Source organism: Artibeus jamaicensis, unplaced genomic scaffold (genome assembly GCF_021234435.1).
Source record: "Artibeus jamaicensis isolate MK-2021 breed Jamaican fruit bat unplaced genomic scaffold, CSHL_Jam_final contig_484, whole genome shotgun sequence".
Taxonomy (NCBI): Eukaryota; Metazoa; Chordata; class Mammalia; order Chiroptera; family Phyllostomidae; genus Artibeus; species Artibeus jamaicensis.
The window spans coordinates 8978964-8998919 of record NW_026521859.1 but is presented as its reverse complement, the minus strand read 5'-3'; the positions used below and the strand labels follow the sequence as shown (position 1 = coordinate 8998919).

General features: G+C 51.1%; 1 protein-coding gene across 2 annotated transcripts in view; it reads right to left on the bottom strand.

The window, feature by feature from the left end:
• The window catches only part of CLIC5 (chloride intracellular channel 5), a 149917-nt gene that overhangs the window by 15257 nt on the left and 114704 nt on the right, over window positions 1-19956 (bottom strand). The window lies entirely within an intron of this gene.

Genomic DNA, 19956 nt, shown 5'->3' with positions numbered 1-19956 from the left:
GATATTACATAAGACCCAATATTGTTTTCTCGTCATAGAGAAATAATGACTTGGAAACGGCAATTTGAGCTAAGAAAATAATATACTCTTACCAGGGCATGGAGGCTGCACGGGGACCCGGGAGCCAAGACTAGCTCAGCCTCCAACGAGCTCTTGCAAGCGCAGCTCGGCCCTGGTTCGCTGGCATGCTCTGCGGACCAGGGGCGCGGACAGCACGCAGCCGTGCAGACCCCTGGGGGCTCCGCTTCACTCCCAGGAGAGCCGATGCCACAGGTGGTCCTTGAAAGGACCGGCGCAGCTCTGAGGGCCCAGGTTGCCGTACTCTCCTTCTCTCTGGCACGTGAACTTGCAGAGAGATGAGAACCGAGGATCCACCCCTGGCTGACATCTGCAGCCTGCACGGGGGTCTGTTCCACTCTCCGTGGAAGAGATCGTGGCCGTGGGGGGCCGGTCCCAGGCCAAGCACCTTCTGTCCCTCTGGGTCCCCCTCATCACTCTACTCTTTTTCCCCAGCACAGTAAGAAATAAACTTCCTGCATTTCTGAAGTGGACCAGGACGTCTATGTCATCTAGCATTTAAATAGACAGTGAAGCGACAGAGATGGGAATCAGTGCTCATCTCCATTTAACGGATAAAGAAACAGGGCCTTGGGCTTGTCAAGGCACATGCACAGGAGCCAGCAAACCGTTCAAACTACTCAGGGCGTACAAAGAAGATGTACCTGCTTTTGTTTTTAACTGTGTGGTTTTCCTACAAGCTCCCAGCCCTTGTGTGGTGGGAAAACAAGTTCAACTTAGTGCACTCTGGATTATAACCTAGTCTGATGTAACAATCTAGTAGTCCCTCCAGAGACCTCTCAGTCGCTTTTGCATGAATATGCTCATTTTCCCAGACAGCCTCCTCGTCTGCTCTTCTCCCTGAGTGCGTGGGGGTGGGGAGACTCCTGTGACCTCACTGCACCAAGAGCGAGTCCTGGGACCTGTGGGGTAGCAGGTTTGGGGGGGGCACTAAGGCAGGTCATGCATCTCTTCCCAGTTATGCTGAAGCTGTACTTCCTCCCAGAGTAACCTCGGGATGTCGCCCTAAAGGTGATGGTCAGAGGCGGGCTGCTGGCCTCCCTCCAAAACCCAGGATGGCTACCGCAGCCAAGGGCCCCATTGGGCTTTATAGACAGGTCTCTAGTTCCTTGACCCCCTGCCCCTCTCTCTTTCCTTCACCCCCAGGTCCCCTGGGTGGAAGGGGTGACCTTTCCTGTTTGTTTTCCTCTGTCAAAGAGCCCGTCAACCACAAGGCAGCAAGCCTCCCTGTGAGCCGAGTCCTCCTGGCCTGGTTCTTACTGTGCTAAGATGAAGAAATAAAGGCATTTAGAACATTTTAAGACAATACCTTGGCTTGCAAGGCTACTGTGTTGTTGAAAATGCTATTCTGAATATCAGAAGCTAAATGTTGAATTCTTTTTTCTTTCTTGGAATTCCTCTAAAGAAACCCTCATCTCTCATGGGGCCAGTGGATGCCTAGGACAGATTAGAATCGTGAGCTCAGAAAGGCAGAGAAAAATAGTTTCAAAATAGTAGCCCTACTGTAGGAGCTGGGAGGAAAACCAGGATTTACAGGCTGTTGGTTAGTTCTTTATCTCAATGCCTCTGGTTATCATAACCAAAGGGGGAGGGGGGAGGGGATGTTGGGGGGAGGGGAAGGATCATCAGAGAGTGTGTATAAAGGACATGTGAACAAAGCCAAAAAGGGGGGGGTGGGATTGAGAATGGGCAGTGAGGACAGCTGGGGTGGGGGGGTGGTGAGGGGAAAATGGAGACAACTGTACCTGAACAACAATCAAAGAATAAGAAAGAGAGGGAAAAAAAGAAAGAAATAATAAAAACAATGAAAACAGGTTGTTGGATTCCAAAACATAAACTTCTTTCACTCTGCAAGGTGTCTCTTGGTGCCAAGGACCACCCGTGGCTTCCTGGGGGCCCACCCACCACTCATCGCCCCCCCAAGGGTGTGGCCCTGAGAACACCTCTCCCCAGGCCCTCCCTTCCAGCTCATCTGATAACATGTTTGTCCTCTGCTCTGAAAGCCTCCTCCTCAGCCCCAGTTCTTGCCGAGAAGGGGAGGCGCCCGGACCCTTCACAGCATCGCTGAGCAGCAAGGGCCCACGCCGCCTGGGCTGGGACCGACGCTGCCACATTGTCCCTGTGCCAGCAAAGCCTCAGGGTGAGAGGGAGGCAGCCATTCGGGTTTGCCTATGAAGAAAGAGCTGTCTAAATATTGAGAAACACCCAGCAGACTGAACAAAGTTTTTACTTTTCGTCCTCTCATTTGGAATCATGTTGATATAACCAAAGGCTGAAAAAAAACCCAAAACGTATAGCTGTGGTCCAAGGGAGACGGAGGCCTGTGTTTCTCTGGCCATCCCATATGCTTGGAGAGAACGTACAAAGATGACCGTCCCTACTGACATTCGATCATTTGAAACATAAAAATAATGTCCCGGGAACAAGAAAACCAAGCCATAAAGATTGAATAGCACCTCTCCCTCACCTTTGGGGGCAAGAAACCCTTCTCAGAAGCAGAGAGCGGTTGGATTGCAAGATGCCCGGGGCCAGGAGCCGGGAGAGAGGAGGGCTGAGAAGAGGAGACACAGGCCAGGCAGGCAGGCAGACAGGTGGACGCTGCTGTTTTGAGGCAAGACAGAGGTGCTCTAAGGTGACATTTAGGACGTTTGGCTTTGAGGTGGCAGTGTAATTCCCTGCCCCACAGGAAACCTTTTGTAAAGACCTACATTCACTTTCCAGCTTGGGGAATTAAAGTCATGGAGCTTTTCTTCCTTGGAAACAAGAGAGACGGTACCAGTGGTCCAGTGACAGTTGAGTGACGTGAGGATGATTGACCACACAGAAGCAAGATGATCAGGCAGGTGGACATTGGGGCCACACCCTCTGATCCATAGTGACCTTTCAAGAACACATGGCAAGTTAGGGGTCCCTTTGTCTCTTGAAACATTATCTCTGGTGGGCTCTTACCACACACTGAGGCAGAGATAACACAGGGGTGTGGAAGATGGGAACTGGGCTTTCCTTCAGTTTTGCTGGGCCCTCCTTGGTGGTACCCAAGCCCTATGGCTGTGTTAGCATGTCACAGGCATCGTCGGGAAAGGGGCAGGGAGAGCCTGGGGTGGGGGATGTCAAGTAGCCCTGAGCCAGGCCCCCCTGAGAGGCCTCGTGACGACGACACCACAGCAGAGTGGTGCCCTCCGCTGTCCGAGAGCCCTGGGTTTGAATGCTGGTTATCGTGGTTCACGTTCACAGCTTGTTACTGAAGCATCTTGTACAGAGTCTGGTGCACAGTGAGACTTAACAACAGGGAGCTCTTGTTATGGTGGCTGTAGAACTTCAGTTGGTAAGAGAATGGGAAGGAAGGGGAGAACCAGTGAACGTCTAAGAGCAAGAGACCAACTCCAGGCAGAAGCTGTGCGAAATGAAGCCCATGCGAGCACCTTGGAACCCCCGGGTGCGAGGAGAATCCTGGGGCCCAGAGGTGAAGCTTGCCTTTCCCAGCACGTCCAGGATCCCAAGTCTCCTGGAACCCTCTCTTTGGGTTTGGCATTGTCCAGTCCAGTCTACGTGGGTGTGTCCAGTTTCCTTGATCTAGAAGTTTGGAGAGTTCATGTCTACCTTTGGCATCGGGCCGAGGACACTGAACCTGGCCTCAGAGTCTGGGAGAAGGATGTTGTCAAACTGGCTCTAGCTGTGAAACACCCAGGGCTCCTGTGTGGGAAGCAGTCCCCGGGTCTCCGTGTCTAGGCACCGGTGAAAACAGGAAAGGTGGAAAGACAAATAGTGGTTTATGAGAAAGCAAGATGCAAGGGCAGCTTCAACAGATTCCCCACCGCTCCCTCGTGCCACGTCCGCAGGGCCTGAGAGGAGTCAGCAGCCCAGGCTGCCGTGGCTATTATTTGTTGGTTCTAGAAAGGAGTTTGGCCTTGAACGGGAGGGTGAATTACATGACAAACTCCGACAGTTCTTTCCCGTAGGAGGCCAGTAAATGACTCTCTGCCCCCAAGGCAGGATCCAAGTCTTCCGATTACAGTGAACTGGGATATAGGGCACCGTGGGGCGTCCCGCTCCCTGTCTGTGGGAAGAATCCCCCAGCATATGGGGCGCTCTGGTATTTTCAGAGGGAGAGACAGAGCTCTGTACAGCGTCCTCCTTGCAATGATAGGAAATCATTTGAAGAATCATCATTTTTTTAAATATACAAACCAACCTGAGATGTGCTCTATGTCCGGAAGAATTATTCCCAACAACAACAAAACATTTTTTCTTTCAAGGCAAGTCTTTGGCTGTGTTTAAAACACCAACGAAGTAAAGAATTTAAGTCAACTTCGGCAAGGCCTTCTTAAGATTTTTTTTTTTTTAGTATGAAGGGAACTATGGATAGTCTAGGCAATTCCTGTGTCAGATAATTTTCTGAACCCCCTAGAGGGCCATAGTAAATTAGACGGAGAAGATAATCACTTAGGTCTTCACATTCAGTTGTGCGTGTGCACACAATCTGTGTCACGTGAGAGCCCCAAATGTTTATCTGTCAGCAGGAGAAGAAAGACGGGGAGAGACCTGCTCTGCGTGGAGCCACCCCCAAGAGGGAGCTGCAGAAACTCACCAGGGTAGGGCGGCTGCTGGAGCCGCCCAGAGGGAAGGTGTTCCCCATATGGGAGCCCGGCCCAGGCTCCAGCGATGGGGCGATGGCGACCCCTGCTGGCCGAGCCTTAAGAAACTTCTGCATCTTTTACAGCGAACGTGTATGTGTGTTTTCTATTAAGCTTTCCAGAAACTCATAAATGGTTGTAAAATCCATTGTGCTAATAGAAAGAACGACATAAATGCTGACTGAAGCTATTAATGCTGGTTGTAGTTTATGTAGCAGACTGAATCAGGCTGAAAACTGTGAGTTTTTTATGGCAACTTTATAACAGGTTATTTTTAAGTGTCAGGCCATAGATTAGGTTCAGTGCTGATATCCGAACACTTGGAATGAGCTGATGGAGGGAGATTCGAACTTTCTCAGAGGTCATCTGTTCCTCCTGTGTTTGGACCTAGAGATTTTCCGTCTCCACTCTCCTCCCCTCCAAACACTCAGGCCGAAGCGATTCAACCACAGTTTGTCTTGCTTCACCCTCAAATGCCCACATCTTTTATGTAAGAACCATGAACAAATCTAAAAACCGCCACCCTGCCTCCATAACTCTGCAGTTAAATAATTACTGGTTTTAGTCATTGTGCGACCGTCCTAAGTTCTCTCCCAGCCGCCTGTCCCCCTGTGTCAGAGGGTCTCTGCTGAGCACCCCGAGGGCTAGGTATGGCGCGCCTTGACCCTCCTGGATTGCTGAGTCCAGTGGTGAAGCTGGGGTGTTGGGTACACTTAGAGAAACACACTGGCGGCTCTTCAATCAGCGTCTGTTGGTTTATGCACTGACGTGATCGCAGTTTCCTACATGACCCTCGCACTCTTGGCTGAAAACTCAGCATCACGTGCGCGGTAAACTGCGGGCTGTATCCGCTGGGTGAGGGGCACAGGTCGAGAGCACAAGCCACGGGACCAGCAGCCTGGTTCGGGATCCTGGCTGTGCCACACGCTCACTTGGGCAGGCTACTTGGGCTCTTGTGCCTCAGTTTCCACAGCTGCAAAGTGGAAATTCTGGCACGGCACAGGGTTAGGGTTGCCGTCAGTCAGTCATGCCCGCAGAGGGCTGCAGAACCGCGACCGGCATGCTGCGAGTGGTTCGGTGTGCAATGTGCGATGATGCTGGTGTACGCGAACCAAAGCCTACGAAACAGCTGGGTACTCAGGACTGCGAGAAAAGAGTCTGCTTGATAAATATGGTTCTTGACTCGTCATCCGTCCGACCTGAGGAATTAAGAAGTTTTGCATTGTGTTCTCTGCTGGTCCTTTCACTCCGACTCTGCCCCTGCGACCACAGCCCCAGCAGAGTGAGCCTTCTTCCTGACGGGCGTGCGATGGGCAGCCTTAGAGCCAGGCTCAGTGGGGGCGGGGGTGGCTGGCGCTTTTGCAGAATTGCCCAGATATGCCACTTGCTCAGAGCTGTTCTGGGTGCCCTCGAGTGCCCCCAGGCGGGTCGCCGTCTGGGGGGAGAAGCTCTTCACTGGGTGTTTTAGTTGCACAGCTTCTACTATGTGAGTTTTGCATCTTCCAAAGTTTGAAGTTAAGAGTGTAGCAGATTAAGAGAGCGATTTATATTTCTGTTTCACCAAATCTAGGTGGTGTAATAATACAGATTTGATCGACCTCAAAGGAGAGTTTAAAAGAATGTGTCTTTTTTTTTTTTTGGTGGGGGGATATAGCTAGATCAGATATTTTCACTATAGTTTTTTTTCCTTAAATACCTTAAGTTGAAAGTGAATTATATGCAAGAATTCATTCTTACCTTCTTTGTTACTAACAGAACCCAGATTTTTTTCAGAGTAGCAATATGTCTGATCAATAACATCTTTCTTTCCAGAGTCTGAGACTTTCAGCTAGATGCGGCCCAGTGACCAAGTTCTGGCCAATGAGATATAAGTGGAAACTTATGAATAGGCTTCTGGGAAGGAAAAGACAACGCCCAGCTGGCACTGCCTGGGACTCAGATGTAATGTCTGGAAGGGGAGCAACAATTCTGTGATGTGAGGATGACAGTCACACACTAAGGATGGAGAGGCAGGTGCTCTAACGAATTGGATCCACAACTCCTTTGAGCCATCATGCTGCCTGCAACTCCCTACTCCCTGGACTTCCTGCTGTGTGAGAAAGGCAAACCCCAGTAAGAAGTAAACATTTATGAAGAGTGCTAGAGCAGGGCATGGCACACAGTAAAATGCTATGTAGGTTTTTGCTAAGCAAAATACAATAAATATTTGCTTTAGCCTCTGTAATCAGGTTTCTGTTATATGCAGCCAAACATAATCTTGGCCAATACACATAGACATTGCCAATATTTCATCATTATGTTTCTATTCTAACATCTTGCACAGTGCTTGGTACTGAGTAACTTAAAAAAAAAACCCCACCAAGCTCCTCAGTGGGCTTTGAGGAAGCGTGAGGGCCCCTGCCATGCGGCTCCGCAGTCCCTGCACGCTCACGCAGGGGGCGCCCCTCACTGGAGGACCTGCACCGGCTCCTTTTCTTTGTGTCACTTAGCGCTCCTTGGCTTGGGGATGAATGAAGGGACCCCACGAGTTTGGATGGGCGTGCCCTCCTGTGGGGTCATTAGGGCCAAATGAGCCGGATGCGGAGCCCAGGCCACCACCAGCCTGCACCTGTCTGCCATCGGACACGGGTGGGACTGAGGTCAGGGCCGGACTTTGGCGAAGTGTTGAAGTTCCCACGACAGAAAGAAACATGGGGACTCTCGGCGCATGCGTCTGCAGGCACGTGACCACCAGTCGGAGGTGGGCGTGGAAGCCCCTCCCCAGCCCCCTGAGAAATCACCAGATTCGACTCCTTTTTCCGGAATAGCCCGGAACAAAGGGGGTTCTGGACATGGGCCCAGAGGATCATTTTTATTACTTGGATCCAGCAACTCCCAGAAAAATTATTTGACCTCTGGCTCCTGGCTGGGTGGAGTAACCCTGGAATTTGGTCTCTTGTGATTTCTCTTCTGAGTCTTGAAGTATAACCTTTAACTGTGAATATAATGCCTCTTATATAGGTAGTTATAAAACTAAAGGTGACAAGGGTGTAGTTATAAACATGCCACTTGCCCAAACATCACCACTATGCAGATGGTCTTCAGGAAACTGTCTAGATTATTACACTCTTTTGTTCATGGATTGGTACTAAAAAGTCTTTGTGGTGGTGTTTCCACCCAGTGAAGCTCAGTTTAATATAACAGAGGTTATTAAAGTATTGTATGTTCTCAGCTGAGAGATAGTTTTAGTCACAGGACCTCATAAACTTGAACTGAAGGCTCAGAAGTTTCAAAGATAATCAAGAGAATAGAAGTGCCTGAAATGTGGCCTGACATGAGGGCAGACCAGGGAGTGAGAACAGGCAGTAGTTTGGAGGAAGGGCCCCTGACACGGAGGAGTTGGGTTAGACCCTTTCCATAGCCCCTCGGGTAAAGGAGCACAAAGGGTAGGGGCACCTTGAAGCATTTGAGTTACGCTTCATTCGTTCACTTAACCGGTGGTACCGAGCACCTGCTCTGAGCCAGCGGGCCCTCGGACAATACAGAAGAACAGTCCCCTTGTGGAGACCACTGCCCAGAACCCTGCTTCCCAAAGCACCCTTCTGAGCCACCAGCTTCGGTGACACTCAGAAGCTCTCAGGCCCACCGAGTCCCACTTTGTCAGTATCTGCACAGTATTAAGACCCCCAGGGGACTCAAATGTATGTGCAAGTTGGAAAATGGTCTGCATAACAAGGCAAGCAAAATCAAGTGTTGCTTGACACCTAAGTCCTGAACATTTGCATCTCGTTAGCTAATGAGGCTACTGTGCACTGAGGTGGGCTGAGGTGCCTTCCTGAAAGGCAGCTCTGGAGCAGATGTTTAAAGAAGGTTGAGGGTTTTTGAGTCCAAGTTCTTTGGAGCAGCATTCTTTTTTCAACAAATTCTCCTCTCTAAGTGGCTGATGCGTTCAGAGTACTAGACTGGATTTAACCCTGGTTTCAGTCCTTAGGTTTTACTGTTATTTCATTTGCAGCAAGAGAATGCAAAGGCTGAGAAGTGTCCCTCACTGGCCCCATTACCTCTTCTGAACACAACGCTTCAGCTTTTCTTGTGTGAAATGGAGAGAACGTTGCCCATCCCGGGCAAGCGGTGGCGAATTTCACAAGGAAATTCATAACTGCCTCCGTAGTTGTCAGAAGGTTCAACACACTACCTGGCTTTCACACCTTGTCCTTGCCACCCCAGCTCTACCAAAAATGGGGGACCCGTGCTACATGCAATTTACCAGCGCCATTCTCCACTGAGCGTCAGCAGAGGGGAGAGAGGAGCCTGTCTACGTTCGGAGTATTGTCTTCACCATAAACCAACTACAGAGATGGGATGTGGGCATACCCACATACGCCTTTGGGCTGGAAAGTGACACTGTGAGACCCACACTTGTCCTGTCCCTGACACAACTTTATGTGCAGGCAGGCTTTTCAGGTTAACTGATCCATGACCCTGTTTATTTAAGGAGGTAGGCGATGAACTCTGCTCGTGCACAGAAACTGAAGAACACGTGGAAGCTCTGTGTGCGTGTGCCTGTGAGTGTGCAGAGAGAGAGACACAGATATTTAGCTCCCACATCTAGAATGCACAAAAGACCAGAGCTGTCCGTGGCACGGGATGAGGTAACGATAGCCAAGGGTGAAAGAGCATTTAGCTCTTGTTCAAATTAGTCGTTTAAAGTTCCTTTATTCCCCAGGCCTTCATATGAGTCCGGGCCAGGCCAGGGGAACTCATTCTGGTCAGACTGTGGGAAATTCCACCACATGGAATGGTGTTGGTGGTCTCCGCAATACTGCAGCCGGGGAGCCCACCCCACGGAGCTAACACCCGCTCCTTCCACTAATGAATGCGCCCACCCACGCAGGACCCTCCTCCCTCCCCTTCCGCCCCCTCCTTCCATGACCTGCCCCCGCGACAAGCCACGTGGCCACCAACTACCTTCCTTATGACCGCCTGAGGATTCATTGCAGCAGCAAAATTTGTTGAATTATAAATTGCCAGCATCTGCCTCAGTAATGAACCAAATCAAAGACCCTCTGGAGGAGTCCCCGGGGCCAGTTCCGGGAGGTGCCAGAAGGAAACGCCCGTCCCTCCCCGCCCCCTTGCTTCCCGCCGCAGGGACCCTCCACGTGCAGGGCTGTGCATCTGTGCAGGACGGGCCAAGCCTCAGAGCTGGGTCCCTCCAAGCCTCGGTTATTTGTTTTTCCTGGTAAGAATGCTAATCAAAGCAAAACTTCAACCCCACAAACAAACAAACAAAACACCCCGTGTTGGCTATCTGCAGGCAGGGGTGGCCAGGGAAGGCCGTCTGAAGGGCTCCTTTGTGACCAGAGGTGGTTTTTGAAAGGAGACAGCAATGGCCGCCTTATGAGGAAGTGGGAAGACAGTCACCTCGTTATCCTCACCACTGTGGTGGTCCGGGGCCCACCCGGGAGCCTCCATCACGATAACAGCCTGGGCTGAGGTCTTCTTTCAGGGAACCAACTGCCCTGGGTTGGGACACAGCTGTCTTCCTCCAAAAGAACGTGTGTTCATGTTTCCGACAGAACAGACACGGAGCCCCTCCGCCACCTCGGTGACTTCTGCTCCTGAGCAGCGTCATTATAACTCACGTTCCCACTACTTTTTACATGTCGTCTTAGCTTTCACCGCGGAGCCCAAGGCTGAACGACAGGCCTGGCTGTGCCCACCCCTCTGAAAGGCCGGGCCTGCAGACTGAGCCCACCCTGCACCCTGGGGGCTAAGGGTTGGGAGGGAGGAGGAGGAATAGGCGCCCTGTGATTGAAGTGGCTTGGAATAATAAATACACACGCTCTTTTAAACAGGCCTCGCCACATCCTGGGGAATCTGGAAAAACGCTCCACCTCACGTCCGACACCCTCCTCCCGCCCTCACCCCACAGCAGTTTGCTTTCATGCTGCTCAGAGAGAAAGCGCGGACCCTTTGATAGTTGGGGGCTTGTTAGTTCTGGGCTAACAGCCCTCCCAGACCTCTCTGAATCCCTTCAAACATTTTTCTATTTTGGGTCAAGGACTTCATGAAGGTAAAGATTAGAAGTGGTGGGAGAGGGAGAGGGAAAAGAGAAAGAGGAGGGCAGGGGCAGATTGTCACTAGGGAGGCGGCCAGCGACCTCTGGAGGACCCATTGGCCTGGCGGACATGTCCTAACTCGGCTGTGCAGGACAGATGATGAAGCCGGCTCACACCTCCTGAAGGAGACCTGGTCTTTTCTGGGAGCCCCAGTCAAAGCTTAGGCAAACTGAGTCCCTCTAGGCAGATGCTTGAAGATCCACAGGCCTCCTTAAGGGAAACCTGATTAGCTGTGTCTAGCGCTGATTCCTCTACCTGCCAGAAGAGGGCAGCACATGCCTCTACATTGCACTAAAAGCTGGGTTACTGGAGCCGACTCTGGGAACCCAGCAGCAGCAGCAGCAGCAGCAAAGGCTATGACATATTGGTGCCTACTGTGTGCCAGGGACTGTGCCTGGTACTCTAAGGCATTACTTCATCTCATTACTGTGACAATGCCACACAAAGGAGCCCTACTGTAATCTCCACATGAGGAGTTACAGACATTTAGAAAGCTTCCTATCACAGCTGGGGGCCCACGACAGAGCCCAGCGGACGATAGTCCAGGGGTCAAAGCCAGCCCACTGCCCGCTTTTGCAGTGCCCTCAAGATAAGAATTTTTTTTTTTACATTTTTGGATGGTTTGAAAGAAGTCAAAAGTAGAAGACTATTTCCTGACACCTGAAAATGATGTGAAATTCAAATTTCAGTGTCTGTAAATGAAGTTTTCTTGGAACACAGCCACAGTCACTGTTTACATATCGTCCGTGGCTGCTTTGTAGTTCTGGCGGCAGAGCCCAGCAGCTGGGACAGCGTGCACAGTGTGCACAGGCCACAGTGTTTACTGTCTGACCCTTCACAGGAAAGCGTCCCAACCCCTGACTAGGAGCTAAGTGCTACCTTCACACAGGAAAAACAGGCGGCAGAACTGACACTTCACGGCGTATGGAGTTAGGACAGCTGGGTAGGGAGCGGTGTTGACCTTGACTCACTTTCTTTCCAACAAGGTGGCCCAAGGTCAAGCAGAAGGGAGGGTTTGCCATGTCACTGCATAGCCTACAGGAAGTACTAGAATGTTCTATTTAGAAAGGGCTATGGGAATCGACTGCCATATTTCATCAAGACTCAGATGCACAATTTTTTTTGCATTTGACCTCTTTGAAAGCAAATCTTATAGTTTAAGTGAAAGAATTTTTACCTACTTGAAAGCAGTTTTTATTTCTTAATGGTACTGAAAATAACCATGCCTTGCAATAGATGACACCTTAGATTAGGCGGTTCCCTCCTCCAAAGGTCCCACCTGTTTTTGTAGCCTCCCACTGATGGGACGCTCACTTCTTTAGCTGGAGGCCTGTCCCACAGATCCCACTGTGAGTTTCTGAACAGTGAGTGAGCTGCAGTCCGAGAGCCTCAATTTTCTATACCTCAAACGGGGATGGTCCCGTTTAACATACGTACTTAAAGGGTCTTACAGATTTTATTACGAGGGAGGGGTATATGCGGGGAGGAAGGCACTTGGGCCATGGGAGGGGGAGGAGAAGAGCAGGTGTGGGGGGCCGTTGCTGTGTTGGTTGTGGTTCCCCCAGGCAGGCTGTGAGGTGGGAAGACAGGGGTGGGCTTGTGTGGACACGAACCACGGAGAACATGGCAGGGAAAGAAAGGTCGCCAGTGCTGTGGACATTTCGTTTCCCCTCAACGTCGGCCAGGAGCCTGGCGCGCCGCAGGGCCACCTTTCAGAAGAGAGAAAACAGGGGCAATCTGAGGACTCAGGCCAGAGCGGAGAAAGGCGACAGATTGGGAAGGAAGAACGCGGCCTCGGCCGTTTGCTCGTACTACTGCCTCCCTGTGAGCCCAGGGAGATGACGAGGGGAACAGACAGCAGCGGGACACGTAAACCAACACTGTGGTAACAGCCACAGTGCAACCCTCCAGTCCTGGTCCCATCAGGAAGGACTTCCACTGAGAATGACTGTCCCCTGGACGAGAGGAGCTGATGGAGGTTTCCAGAACACCCCGAGGGGCTCCTTAAGGCCATGTGGCCATGATGATCAGTTTTCTCAGAATAAACCCAGGAATCACATTGCTTGCTTCTCACTCCCAGGAAGTAAAGTCACTGACGGGAGCCTCGGGGAAGAGGCAAACTTGACCCTTATCTGAAAAAAGAAGGTCAACACAGAACACTTGGTGGTTGATGGTGACTCTCTTGTCCTGGCAAAGGATCTGGGGCCCGGAGGTGGTGGGGACTAGGGTGCCCTCCCCTGATCTCCTGCCCCCACAGTGGCAGCCAGGTTTGGACTGGGACTGAGGAGAGGACAGAAAGCTCAGCCCCAAGCAGGTGCTTTTCATCTGGGGACACGTGTCCTGGATTTTCTGGGGGCAGTACCAGTTTCTTATAATTTGATTATTTTCAATGAAGGCAATTTGTTAGACATCTGATTTTCAGTTTGGAATATACGGCCACTGCACTTATAACTAATGAAGGACAAAGCTAGAGAGACAACTCGGTCTGAGTGTGGGTCGTGTCCTTGAGACACACAGGACTGCACCCAGCATGTCCTAGGTAGGTGCCCAAGGAAGGCTTTCAGGAAGTCAGGAAGAGTCCATTAGGACAAACATATCAGGGGGAGTACGTCAGGAAGTCACAGTGTCTTCCCTATGAAAACGGGGGCACATCTTTGCGAACACAGCAAGGGGACCAGGCAGTCGTGGGGGCGGGGGGAGTGCAGGCATAGGTGGGCTGCTCCAAATCTTGGAAATGATGCGGAGGAGCAGGAAAGTTGGTGACACGGGCCTGAGGCTCTGGGGAGGTCTCCTAGGTCTCCAAGGGAAGATGGGAAGAAAAGAAGGAGAAAAATGACCGTCAGAAGCAGAGTGGGCACAGGTGAAGACCAGAGGGCGAGGAGTGGCAGGCGCCAGGTGGAGACAGTGCCTGCAGCAGGAGGATGGGGAGAAGTCACATCAGCTGGAAGCCGGTCGCCTGCAGTTAACAGCCAATGGGAAGGGAAGGGCAACAGCCCAAAGAAAATGAAAATAACAGCTCCTCCGTGCCTACAACTCAAGCCCCCAAATCAAGAATATTTGTTATTCTTCTGGGAAGTTGGTTTGTTTTCATCTTCTGAGAGAACCAAACCGTAGCTGACAGGGGTCCCTTCTGTCTGCTGGACTGGGGGCCAGGCTCGTGGTCGGCTCTCTGGGCGAGCACCAGAGCCGTGGGGGCCGCTGTTCCTGTGTAGCTCACCCTGGGCTCCATTTTATGGTCCCCCCTTGTTTTTCTTTCTCACCTCCTTCGAGGGTATGTTGCTTTGCTGCGCTTTATGGGTCCCTGTGAGTGGCTATAAAGTCTTTCTGGGACAGTGGAGTATAAATTTGAAAACAGAAAAAGGCCCACAAGACAGGAATGCAGAGGTGTAAATACAAGAGGAAGCTGGACTTGAAGGGCAAAGAGACCTGAAATTCCCCAAACCGTCCAAACTGGGACAAACACCACTTAGCACAGAAAACGTGGCTCCAGCAATTCGGGATGCACGTGTGTCAGATGCATGGAGAGGGGACTGGGCAAACAAGGTGAGGAAAAGCCGGGAGGCTGCTTGCGGTTTGTGGGTTAGGTAAGACATTGGCTTTGGGCCCTGGCAGACTTTTGGGAAGGGGACGGAAGCCCCATGAAGGTGGGTGCGTGCACCACGGTGACGCACGGAATGTTTGGAAGTGAACGGACTAGGAGAAGCATCGGATTCTCGTCTCGGCCTACATGCATGTACATGTCCACGTTCTCTCCAGCCAAAAAGACAATGGGAAAAAATACATGAGAATACAACACATGTGCCCAAAATGAGATGGACGTACTGGGCCGGGATGTTAACTGTGTCTGGAGGAAGCAGGATCGGGTGGAAACAATTTTAAAGGCCCTTTAAAAATAATGACTAAGAATAGGAACTAAAGGTGTGCATTAGCTCCATTTGTTAAATGCCTAAAATGTGCAACATGTACAAAAGTGAAACACACCAGTAGATGCTACAGGATTAAAGTATCAGGAAAAAGAGAGATTCTGAAAAATAAAGTAAAATATAGTATTTCATGCCCTGATTAGGGTAAGTAGCTAAAATGAATTTCTTGAAAGACAAGCGGTTTGGCAGACATTTCCAGTCTGTTCAAACACCATTTCGAGGGTAAGAAACACAAAATATAAAATAGATATTCAGAGAGAGAAGCCCAGATCCTCTTACAATATGACAGAGAGAGGGATGACAAGTCAAATTAGGGTGTAAAAGAAACCCCTCAAGGGAAGGGACAGACCGAAGAGCCGGCTGATGTCCGGGGCAGAGTGACGAAGTGAGTGCAGTCAGGGAGGGGACAGCAGAGCTGCGGGGTCCGGGGCCGCTGCGGTCTCCGGTTGCCTGGGGCCTGCGGGACTCAGCAGCGTCTCAGAGGAGGTGTGAGGAGCAGTGCCAGGACCCGGGGGTCTTTGGCAGTGATGCTAGCAGAGAGTGATGGAATGATGGTGGACACGGAGGCTGCCCGGGCTGTGGAAGGTGGAGGGCCAGGCCACTGTGGCCGCGCAGCATGTGTGGAGGCAGGACACAGGACGAGGAGCTGACTGCGGCTGGTCCAGGCACGATACTGGACGTGTGGAGGTGGGATGGACAAAGCCTGTGCCCTCCCCACAGTCTTGCGTTAGAACGCTGCGGACCTGCAGTACTGAACAACTGACGGCACACTTACCTGCTGGACCGAACAAGTGATGTGCGGGGCCCAGAGCAGGGACTCCAGTGGCCAGATCTAAACGCAGTGCTGCTCTGTCCCTCCTCGGGGCCATGGGTATGCCCTCTGGGTGCCCTCCTGTTCCCAGGCCCCAGGGTCTCCCCCACATACCCAGCTTCCTGGGCCAGCTCTCCTGTGGAGCAGGATCCAAGTGATGGGCTGAGGCAGGCGAGGACGGTCAGGGCAGCACACAGCAGACAGAGTCTCCACGGACTTCTGTGCGGTGTTCATGCCACAGATCACTCTTGTTTTTCTTCTCTTTTTTTTTTTTAATAAAAAAGCTTTCCTTCCTCATCTTCATGAGCCTCTGAGTCTCCTCCCTGACGGCTCTCCCTATGTCCTCCCACAAGTGTGGGTGACCTTGAATGCTATCTCTAGCGTTCTCTTCAAACTCATGGATTAACACACAACTACATCCTCAAACTGCACTTTCACCCCAGATCTCTCTGCTGGGGTAGAACTGTTTGCCCCTAGACAACAGCTCAGAGCAACAGCTGGCATCTGATCACAGGGGTGGCTATTGTTCCCAGCACGCCGATGAGGTAGGCACAGTCATGACCCCATTTTACAGATGGAGAAACCGAGGCACACAGAGGTGATGTGACTTGCCCAACATCCACAAGAGGTGAACCGGGGGTCAGAACTCAGGCAGTCAACCTCAGAGCCTGTGAGTTCAACCACCTCGCAGTTGCCTGCCTCTGAGCCACGGGGACATGCAGCACATCCAGAAGCAAGGTCCTGTTTCTCCCACCCCAAACTAAGGGCAGGAGTGGGAAGGCCCAAGTGACAAGAAAGTGAGCCCTTATAACATCTCACTGAATGTGGGACCTGGAGACTTTGTCATGAGAAAATCCATGCTATGTTTAAATGAAATGAAAAGCAAGTTTAAAAGGCAGGCATAGAGGACATGGAGGTGGACTCTGGTCCCAGTGGACCAAGGGGGCTGGCTTTGGTCATTACAGAAGGAGGAGGCAACACAGTGGCAGTCACAAAACCATGACCTCAGGGTCACACTCAGCAATACGAGGTCTGACTGCCAGGGTCAGGCCACCAGACCTCTTTGATGCATGCTTTGGAGAGGACAATGCACCAAAAAACTGGGAGATGAAGTTAAACAAACAGAAAAGAGATTAAATGGGTAGGCAATTTGGAAGCTCTGGTTAGGGAAAAAGTCAGAGGTGAGGAAATAGTTCCTGATGCCAATATTCATGCTTGTCTCATTTTGGGGATACTAATAATCAAAGTTAACATTTAATGAGCATTTACCATGTGTCAAGCACTGTGCTAAAGGATTTGCAGGCATTGACTTATAAAATGAATGCATCTGCATTACAAACTTCCGCTACACCATTCATTGCCTTATATGGCAGATGAAGAAATTGAAGGTATGATTAGTGTGCCTTACAGATGCCAAAAGAGAAGCTCAGAGAGAGTAAGTCTCCCAGGCAAAGCTGCACAGCTAGCAGTGCAGGCCTGGAATTCGAACCAGGCCATGCAATCTGTGTTTGCTGAATGGACGGAGGAAGGACTGAATATACACACGAAAAATGATTATCTCGTGTGCTACCTGTTCTGGCTGGGCTCTGGGTTCTGGTAGCTGAAGACTTGCAGTTTTGTGGAACAGAGGGGATATTTCCAACAGCATTCCAGTGCCCACCCGGGAGTGGAGAGACGATCCACCCTGCAGAACCCAACACAAGGCTGGGCTTTTCATGCTCTGATGCTGGGAAGGCAGGAAAGGACCCCACCCACAGACAATGTGCCTATCGGGACTGGGACATTAGGTGGTGAGATGGTGGAAAGGGAAGGAGAGCTCTGCTCAAGAGGAAAAAAAGTGAAAACACAAAAGGAACAGTCTGAAGAGATGCAGAGCTGGAGGGGAAGGCCAGGCAGTGGTGCAGGAGAGCAGGTCACAGAAAGCCTGGTGCTAATGCGGAGCTGTCTGAGGGATCTGTGAGGGACTGTCCTCTACCCTGACTACGGAGGAGCTCGAGGGAGCAGGGATGGGGAGTGCACTGTCTCAGGGGTCTGGAGGTCTTGACTGTGTGGCCCTGGCGCTGCTCTCTGCAGGAGCCTTGGCTTTTGGATCGGGTTGGCCATGACCAGGGGGAATGGTGTCAGGCAGGAAAGCATAGGGGAAAGGAGGGGAGTGGGCAAACTGTAGTTACAACAGTCACAATGAAGAAAGAACCAGTGTTGTCTTGTTAAAAGGCAGAAGAGAACAGTGCCAGGGACTGTGATCTGTGGGGACAGATGCTGGGAAAGCAAAAATGCAGCCACTTTGAAATGTGCGAATGAGCCAGGGGGAGGGGGAGTCACAAGAGCAAAGCCCATCACGGAGCAAACCAGGGTGAAACAGAAGAAGCGGAAACAATGAAAGCTGGAGAGTGTTGAGTTTATGGGAAATCGATACGCGATGCTCAGTGGAAACTGGCTTTGGCTTTGGGGATGGGAGAACTGCAGGCACGGATAATATGTAAATACCGTTTATAACTTGAACAATCTGGAAGGCTCCGATGAGATAAACTTTCTGAGGGTGCTTTGACAAGTATGAAGGGAGATATTTGTGGCTGAGGGAAAGGGCGCTGCGTGTGGAATCTGAAAACTGGAGCCGAGAGCTGGCTCTGAGGGGTCGAAGGGGAGGCGAGGACAAGCCTCTGGTCCTCTCACTCACCTCCGAGTCCTCAGCCAGGAAAGCAGCAGTAACAGCCCTTTTACGCAGTGGCTCTGAGGGGCTGCCCTTGTTTCCAGGATGGCCACAACAGAGTGCCACAAACTGGGTGGCTTAAAACAACAGAAATATATTCTCTTACAACTTTAGAGGCCAGAAGGCCAGAATCAAGGTGTCAGCAGGGCCATGCTCCCTCACCAGGCTCTAGAGGGGACTCTGCTGGCCTCAGCCTCTGGTGGCCCCATGGCGCCCTTAACTTGTGGCTCCACTCTCTGCTCCATCTCCTCACGGCCTCCTGCCCTGAGTCTCTGTGTGTCCTCTCCTCTTTTTGTAAGGGCGCCAGTGGGTGGATCTAGATCACCAGGGGGATGCCATCTCAAGACCACTAACTGCATCTGAGAAGACCCTATTTCTCAGTCAGGCTGCATTCTGAGGTCCCGGATGGACATGAGTTTGTGGAGGACACTATGCAACCAAGCACAGGGCACAAGTGCAACATAGCAAGTGCACTAAATATACTTAAATAGTTTCCACATCTTTCTTCTTATGGTCCCTAAAAAGCCACTCTTCTTATAGTGCCTCCTCGTGCACTTCCAATGGCTGCCATTGCCCCCTCAATAAATCCAGTCTTCCAGGCTGGCACTTTTCTGCTGCTGGCATTTTCCCACCCTTCCCACAACATCCACCCAATGTTTCCAGACAACTGATACCCTTTTCACCTTTATGATCCAGTTGAAAATTTTCAAAAAACTTTCTCAAAGGCCCTGACGGTAAATTTTTCCTGCTCTGAACACCCTTGGTAGATTTTGTTTCTCCTTTTCACAGGACAGTTAATCAGCTCTTCAGACTCCCTTTGATTAAGCCACCATTTATTTCTTGTCTGGTTATTTGACATTTTGTGATTTAAACCTTTTCTTCTGCATCAACCCAGGCCTCAAAGGATGAGGGCATCTTTTTCTAGTTCTTTTTCTAGAATCTATTTCTGTGTCTGGCACAATCCAGGTCCTCAGTAACCATTACTGAATTATTTACTTATCACTGCCTGAACTCTGTACCTGCCCAAATTTCTTCTCTTTCACCCATTCAGGGCTGCCTCTCCTGGTCACCTTGGTCTGGAGAGGGGCCTTTCTCCTCTGAGCCCTCGACCACCTGTTCTGGTCCACTGGGTGTTTATCTGACCGTCGTTCATTCTCGTTCTCCCGTTCAGCGGGCAAGCAAACTTTCTCATCCTTCTTCCTTTCTTCTCTAGGGCCTAACAGTTCTTCCAGTGTTCTACATGCTCGATTCGATGGTTCTACTCCATAGGTTTAGCTAATTCTGAAAGGACAGTGCCCAAGGAGGGACTAAAAGTGCTGTGAGCGTTCATGAGGCATACACAAAGCCCTCTGAGTAGGAAGCACAGGAGAACCGAGTGCTGAGCTTTGTGGTCCAGGCCAGAGGGGGAGGAGCCAGGCTTTGAGCAGTGGCTTCCCCAGGACCCCCTGCACCTGCAGCAGGCGGCAGGAAGAACGCAGCCAGCCTGGCTCTGCCTTCAGCATTCGCCATTGTGGTGACTGCGCTGTCTCACCATGGCCTCTGACAACCCCCTGAGAAATTTTTCAGGCACCAGAAGAAAGCTGTTGCTCCAACCAGGACTTCCATAGAGCACAGGCAGGCTGATGAATTTGGGACAAATGGGCCTCCGTATGAGGCAGACCCTTCTGTGCAGGACGCTATGCTCAGCCTTATGGCTGGTTCA